Source organism: Corapipo altera, unplaced genomic scaffold, assembly GCF_003945725.1.
Source record: "Corapipo altera isolate COAL_440 unplaced genomic scaffold, ASM394572v1 1b, whole genome shotgun sequence".
Lineage (NCBI taxonomy): Eukaryota > Metazoa > Chordata > Aves > Passeriformes > Pipridae > Corapipo > Corapipo altera.
In genome coordinates, this window is record NW_020884881.1 from 4,406,601 (window position 1) to 4,414,362 (window position 7,762).

A 7,762-nucleotide genomic window follows, 5' to 3' on the forward strand; every position below is an offset into this window, starting at 1 on the left:
TTCTTTTTTCTTTTTTCTTTTTTCTTTTTTCTTTTTTCTTTTTTCTTTTTTCTTTTTTCTTTTTTTTTTCTTTTCATTTTTTGGGGTCAGGATGAGACAGGGTTATTTTTAGGGTTTTTTTTTAATGTGTAAGTATTAGCAAAAACCTTAAAATATAAAGATTTACATCAACATAGAAAAGTGTAACAAATCTCTGCTTAGAAGGAAATTGTCTACTGTCCAGGTAGATGTAAATAGATAACAAACTTAATCCACAGGAAGGCAGATTAAGCTGTGGTAAGAAAGAGTTTTATATCTGTAAGGCTAGCTGAACACCAGAGTAAACAGACTGTGGAATATGGCAAATCAGCATTTTTAGAAAGAGGCATTTTTCATAAATCATCTAAAAATTACAGCTAATTTAAAATTACTTTGAATTTCATCAGCCTAATACTCTCAAGTTACAAAAAGATATTTCAGTCCACAACATTCATCTGCTTCTTGAACCAATATAAAATTTATTGATGATACTGCTTTTGCTAGTGGCAAAACACTTTTTAATGCAGATTTGATCTAATCAATAGAAGTGGTGACAGACTTTCTCATGATGGTGAGACTATGAGGCTAGTGACCTTTTCTCAAAGCCAGCATAAGCTAAATTGTTGTGCACACTATCCCTTCCTTTTGCTGGTACACTGATATTCAGATCAATAAATTCATCTGTCTCATAGAAACCCTGCGTAACTGAGGGAATATGCACAACCACGTGGGTCTGGGGCATGTTGGAAGAGAGATGTTACTGCTGAAGAAAGGATGTGTGTAATAACAAAATTTGCTCTAGGCAGTACCATCAAAAATACACCCCCCAGTTTCTATTTGAAAAGAAAGAATCTGCAACAAAGAATTTCTGAGGAATATTGACAAATCCTGCTGTTTTTAACCTTATGTGCAAATTATTTTAAAAGGTGTTTCTTTAAATGAGGTGCTGAGCAGTTGCTTGAAAGATATGCAGTGCCTCAACTACTGATGAAGTGAAAGAACTCAGGTCAGTTAGAATCCTATACAGGTTAGAACTTAATTCATGACTATTTTTACACATTTCAACAGTATACCCTGCTTTTTAACCAGCTTCACAGGTACATTTGCAAATGGGAAAATACATTAAACATTTCAGAATTGTTAATCAATCAAAACACATTACTTATATACATGAAGAAAAGATAAGTTGCAGTGAGAAAAAGTAATGTAAATGAGCTGAGATATCATAATTGCTTTTAATGTTTTAGCTCAAGACCTATAATTTCCCTATTTCTCTGTCATTTTGAGTCTCTTCAGCAGGCATGAGCTCCACTGTCATCTCTAGGATACTTTTGCCAATACTCATAGTTTAATATGTAGAATTCTGACATACTTAAATGAAAACTTCAGCAACTGATCTTGGAAATCTTGCTCAGTCGCTATGTAAACGGTGAATTTTGAATGCATTTTAAAGATACACCATTCCCCAGTCTAGTGGTTGTTGAGGTGATCCACTCAAGTAGCTCTAACAGCTGAGGATCATAATTTCCCTGACAACTCCTAGCCAATATGTTCTTGATGGCATAGGATCCAGTTCTGCAGTTCTTGTCCAAAAATCCCCGTTCTGCCTTTCAGAAGTCATAGCTGCACCTCTATGTAAGATAACAAATGAGTTATTTGGAAAGCAAGGACAAGGTAGCTTGAAAGAAAAGTAGAGCATAAGAATTATATCAAAACCTGAGTCCTAGGTGGAATTTTTGATAATACCACAAAGAGTTACTTACCAAGTGTCTTTTTTTCTCATGTAATTGCCTGTTAGTGTGAAAAAGGGTTCATAACAATGTTGTTAATAATTGATGCCTCTCTTTTCCTCTGTTGAACAGACTTTCCATGTCATCAACTAAGGGCATGATTCAACTCCTTTTATTGTCTGCAACAAACTCCCACCCATATAGGTGATGGGGGAACATGTGTGAGCCACAGTTGCAGAACAGATAATACACACTAAGTTACATTCTTATTATTTAATATTATTTTAAAAGCTAAGGTTCATATGGCAAAAACTGCACTGGTGCCAATGGTCCTTTTCACTCAGTTTTCAGAGTCCTTTAGAAACTTCATTGACTGATTATGAATATATATATATATATATATATATATGATATGAACCCTTTGTCTACATCTTACTGCCACCGTAAAGCTTTCTCATTTACAGAGTAAAGTAATATTGTTAACATCACTTAACATTTAGCCAAGTTATTAAGAGACCTGAAATTATTCGCTCTTTCTGACCAATTTTTCTGTTCTTCTGGAAAACTTTGAATTTCTTTAATGGAAATTTTGAGTAGCACACGTTCATATATATGACTATATAATATATTAATATTTCAAACTCCTATAGTAAGTCTTCTCCAATTAATAGATTAGTTTGGCTGAAGCCTACTGACAACTGAGCATCATAAATGATGATTATCAAGGCAATATTAGAAAATCATAAAGAATCCCCGTACAAACACAAGATTATCAGAGGTGCACATGAAGTTCTCCCAGCTCTTGCAGATGGCCAGTACAAAGTTTACGTGGCACTGGAAACAAACTGAGATGGAAGACACTTCAAACATTGTGATAAGGCATCAAATGACTCAGACTGATTTTCTTCAGGGAAAGATCACTGTACTTTGCACAGTACTGCATTCCTGGCTGTGAAAATTCAAGTTAATTGATAGCCAATAGCTTAGACCTAGAGAAGAACACAAACATTTTTGTTGAAATGAAAGTATATTGAAATAAAGTATCTAGATTAACATTTACAAAGCTGTTAACTGACACAGGTTAATGCAATCAACTCAGAGGAGCCGATTCACAGACTTCAGCTAAGGTATTAATCAAACTTATTGCAAATAAAGTTTCCCAGGTAAATTTTTCCAACTAACACCTCTTTGAGACCAATGGACAATAAAAAGGCATTAATTTTCTCCTTTTTCACTAGTTTTATACAAAGTCTGTGTGGGAACATTTGTTGAAGTACCTGTTATACCAATTTATCTGTAACAGTCTCAACAGGGCTAAATGGGGTTAGATCAGTGCCTACTGCAGCCTGATGGATGGTTCTCATGTATATTTCTATGTAGATTGGCCCTTAGAAGGTGATTTGATTATTTAAAGAACAATTTGCCATATAAAAGAATCATGTAATCCTATGCTTTGAGGCTTCTGACCACTGTAAATAGGTAAATGTCATTAAAAAAAATAATAAAGTGAAAAAAGGTTACAATGGCATCTTCTTCTGAATACAGCTACTCACTGATTACCTAAAACTATGGAGCAGCTACTTGCAACAGATCTTCAACACACACATGTTTCAGTATAACCATCTCAAAAACTGGCTGGGGTATGTTGTACAAATTTTGACCACAAGCTGGTCGGCATATGCCACTGTCATTTATATAGTTGATTACCTTTCACTTTCTCAAGGATATTAACTGGCATGAACTTTCTTTTTTTTCACTTCCGGTAATTAATTCCCTGTAGAGAGTGACTGAAAACACTGAACAAAAGCATTTCATCAGAAATTATTAGAGTTGGTTTGTCAGCTGTTAATCACCATGCATTTTTGTACAAGGAGTGAAAATTTTTTTAAACCTCAATTGAGACATATTGTTTCTATAGCAGATCAGAAAGTAGTCATCTGTTTAGACTTGTATCCTAAGATTCATTGAAAGTTAGTTACCTGCAACATGCAGGCATTTAGAAATTCATTCTGCTGGGCACTGAATGGAGCTACAATGGGTGAGGGTTGTAGCACAGTCAAGTATTCTTTTATTGAAGGTCTTCCAAACTTCTACCATAATGCAGACTGACAGCACAGTGAAGGAATACTAATGAAACTGAATGGGCTTAAAACTGGAAAGTGAAGAATACTAAGGAGGAAAAAAATTGCTTCACAGATTTTCAGATTCATTGTGGTAGCCTGGTCTTATGAATGATATGGGCACTGGAAGTTTGTACAATCATTCCTGCTTGAATCTTTATGACAATACTGATTTTTTTTAAAAAGTGATTTTGTATATATTTGCCATTTCTAGGGAAGTAACTACAGCAACTTATTCAAAGCTGATAAAACCTGGATGCTCTGGTGTAACATTCCTTTAAGATTCAGTAGGAAAAATGCAGTAAAATGACAATGACAGATCACTTTTTATTATTACAGTGAGATGCAAAGGCTTGTGAAACACTGCTTGTTTCCAATGGCTTCTTAAATATATCAGTGTCCTGCTGCATCATCGTTATGTAGGAACATGTAAGAGGTGCATATCTCATTACTGTTTTCTGGGAAGAATGTCGTATAGGCCCCTGGTCTTACCAGAGTGCAACAGATGCTGCTGTATCCATCAAGATGACTCAACAGCAGCCAGTCATTTGGACAAAACCAAGATTAAGAGTTGGCTTCTTAGACCAGCTGGCAACAGGGGAATCTCATCACTATGTCTACTGCTTGTTGTGTGTTGTAGAATCTCACTATTACGAAGCTCGAAAAGTTTTGCTCTGTCTCTGCATGTTCCTCAGCCCAGGGTTCACCTTTGTCTATGTGGATTTCTTATTTCTTCACCATTCTTTACCATTTTTACAACAAACCCTTTAGTTTCACATATCTCTTGACTTTCTTGGTTTCTCTGTCTCTTGCCTCCAGCCCTGACATCAACTATTTGCTAACAGCTTTCATGTCCCAGGTGTATTGCTGCTGTGACGATATTAAAGGGATTACACTCAGAACATATGGTCAGATGTAGCAACAACAAGTACAGTACCTCACTGAGAACCAGATGCAGACATGGGTAAAAAGGTATTAATGTTTTATATGATTCTTATTTATCATTAGCGGGCATTGATTAAGTAAGTAATATGACTTATCTCAGGCACACAGCTTTGCTCTGAAGCACTTGCAGTCCAGAAAGACAAACAGTAGGCAAAGTGTAAGGGGAAAAGGATGAATATATTTTTTAAAAACAAATACCATCTATTTCCACTGGCCCTCTGCCTAGCATTATTAACTCGCAATACTTTGTAGACATCCAAGTTGAATCTTCCTGCTGTTACTGGAAAATTTTTCTTGGCTCAGATATGAAAACAATTTCCTTTCAAACTCAACACTATGTTGTTACAACATCCACTTTGATAATCTAATGGTCAAATGTGATGACTGCCTCCTGGAGCACCTCACAGGGACACTATTGTTGTGTGATGGTGACCTTACATCTGGGAACAGCCTTGCTTAGGGTTTTCCAAATGTCTTACAAGGCCATATGACAGATATGTGTAAGGCTCCATGCCAGTCACGCTGGTTTAAAAACTCCTTGACAGTCATGCCACTTGTGACTCCCTGTGCTGCCGTGACACATGACCCTTACACTGCAAATATTCTTCTATATTATGCAAGGGTGTCACTACAGAAGGAGGATTATGTGATGTCATGGCTAGAGTCTGATCCTGCCTCATCCCCAGATGTACAAGAAGAAAACAGTTGAAAGGATTAGTATATAAGTGGCTTTTAGAGGCAACTACCCCCTTATTCTGGCATTGCTAGGTGAACAGATGCTAGATGTTGCTAGATATTGCTGCTAGGTGTTGCTGAATGACCCCAATCTGCCCAATAACCATCTGCATCAACTTATAACATAGGATAACCCTGGAGAAAAGCAGCCAGTGGAACCAACTCACCTTTGTCACATGCACTGGTACCTTATTTTTACTTCAGGTATGTACACATTACTTTATTTTTATCTCTTGACAGCTACAAGACTTAGTCATAGTTGGTAGCTGATCTCATCTCCTCTTTACTGGCAAAAAAAAATCTAGTCAGAGCAACCATATCACTTCTAAGAGGAAACTGCCTCAGCCACAGCTGGTCTGCTAAAACAGAAGACACACCAAAGCAGAAAACATGGATAAAAGTAGGTGTTTAAGGTAGGCCTTTTTTTCAAGCTACGTAATAGACTGCCCTGGCAGAATGGAGCTGTTGGAGGAGATCTTTCATTGCCTCACTTAATGTTCCTAGCTTCAGTAGGTCGGTATGCTAGCATTGTATGTAGCAAACTCTCTAGTCTACCACACAGTTGCCTATGAAGCGTACATGTTCCTGTTGGAGCAAAGGGTTTATTATTAATACAAATGTCTTCTAAAAACTACTATTTATCAGGCATATGAATTCTGTGTTGTCTTCTCCTATATCTACCCTTCTTAAAATGAAAATCAAACCATACCACATTGTCAGGTTCCCCCTTTGACTCTTTACCCATTGCTATTTTCACTGTTACCAGTATGTCATCACTTTACCAGCAGTTAACTTGACAAGCTGGAGAGAAAGAAAGAGAAGATCTCAGGTCTTGCTTATTTTGATTTAGAAATTAATGTTGTCATCAAGGGAAGTGTTAACATAATGAAAGCAAACTTGACTTTCAGAAAAATCAGTTAGCTGGAGGCAAGTAGTTACATCCCTTTGGCTTGAAATCAATCAAGTTCAGGAAACGCAGGAATGACTATGTGTTGTATGCAGCACAAGCAGATCGGAGTAAGAGTCTTCCCAGACTTTCTTTGGACCATCTCCAAAGGACTTGGAAAGGTCTGTATAATGAACTGTTAAAAAACTACCAAGTGGGTAGATGCAGAAGCAAAGGCAAAGGTATATATCTGCTTTAACTGTGTTAGCTTCATGAGCTGTTGGGCCTGGGGGAGACCTGAAGTTTGATTGGAACATTTCTGCCCTGTGACGTATCAAAAGAAAGATTATGTATCTATCTCTCCTTGTTTTCCCAGAGAAAGGAAAGACTGACTATCAGCAGAAAAACTCATAAGGTGAGTGAGAATCACATGATCTCACACTGCCAATGACAGGGTGAGGAACACTGACGGTGTGACAATGTACAAAGATGATGTCTTGGAAAAGTCCTTTCATCAGGGGTTTAGGGATCAGTACTGCAAAGATTTTAAGCACTAATAGCACATAATATCACTATCTAAAGTTCTGTCTAGACTTGGAGACCAAGGACAGATTGTCCTAGATTAGACAGGTTTCAGGGAGATTAGATAGAGTCCCTCGATTTATTTTTTTTCTTTAACTTGTGATATTAATGAAACAGAGCTCATTAGTATATTATTAATTCAGTAGAGCTCCTTTCAGGTACAAAAGTGAAGACACATGGAAATCAAGTGCTTGGTCCTTAACATTAACAACAAGCTGTAATTTTCCTCAAAAGGATTCACTATCTTTTAAACTGTTAAGGTCAAAAATCTCTTTATCTTGAGAGCGTCATGGCAAATTATTTTGTTAACACAGATTTCATTTACATCGTGGGACCTTGAGCCTTTCCAGACAGTTAAGATAGGCAAAGCTCCAACAATGAAATGAAAGGGGGGAGTTTCCAGTAACTCACTCTTCTCTCCAACACCTTGAGGAGTCATGCCAATTTTAAGGCAATCGAAGCCCTTATGTACTACTGCAGAGCACCTAGTCTGAAAGAAATCAGCACTTCTTTGGTTAGGTGTTAAATGCTCCAATCTTCTCATCAGGAGATTCTCATTAATGAAAACACCTTGTGGGGATGAATGCAGGGAGAAGACAATATAGAACTGAGAGGTGTAAAGGGCTACACTCACTTTGGTGGATCCTCATCCTCCCTTATCTGGGGCCAGGTACTTACAGTCTGTGATCCTGTCAGCTCTTAGTAGCTACCACAGTGAAGCTTGGTAGTTGTTTACATCATAAACC

At 37.2% G+C, this 7,762-nt stretch overlaps 1 long non-coding RNA gene across 1 annotated transcript; it reads right to left on the minus strand.

Annotated features, from left to right (window-relative positions):
- Nucleotides 1-4,480: 4,480 nt before the first annotated feature.
- Nucleotides 4,481-7,471, minus strand: LOC113945596. The gene is made up of 4 exons (XR_003527133.1): nucleotides 7,428-7,471; nucleotides 6,290-6,349; nucleotides 5,716-5,834; nucleotides 4,481-4,738 (listed from the first exon to the last, which is right to left on the minus strand). It is a non-coding gene; the product is annotated as an uncharacterized LOC113945596 (long non-coding RNA).
- Between the last annotated feature and the right edge of the window lie 291 nt (nucleotides 7,472-7,762).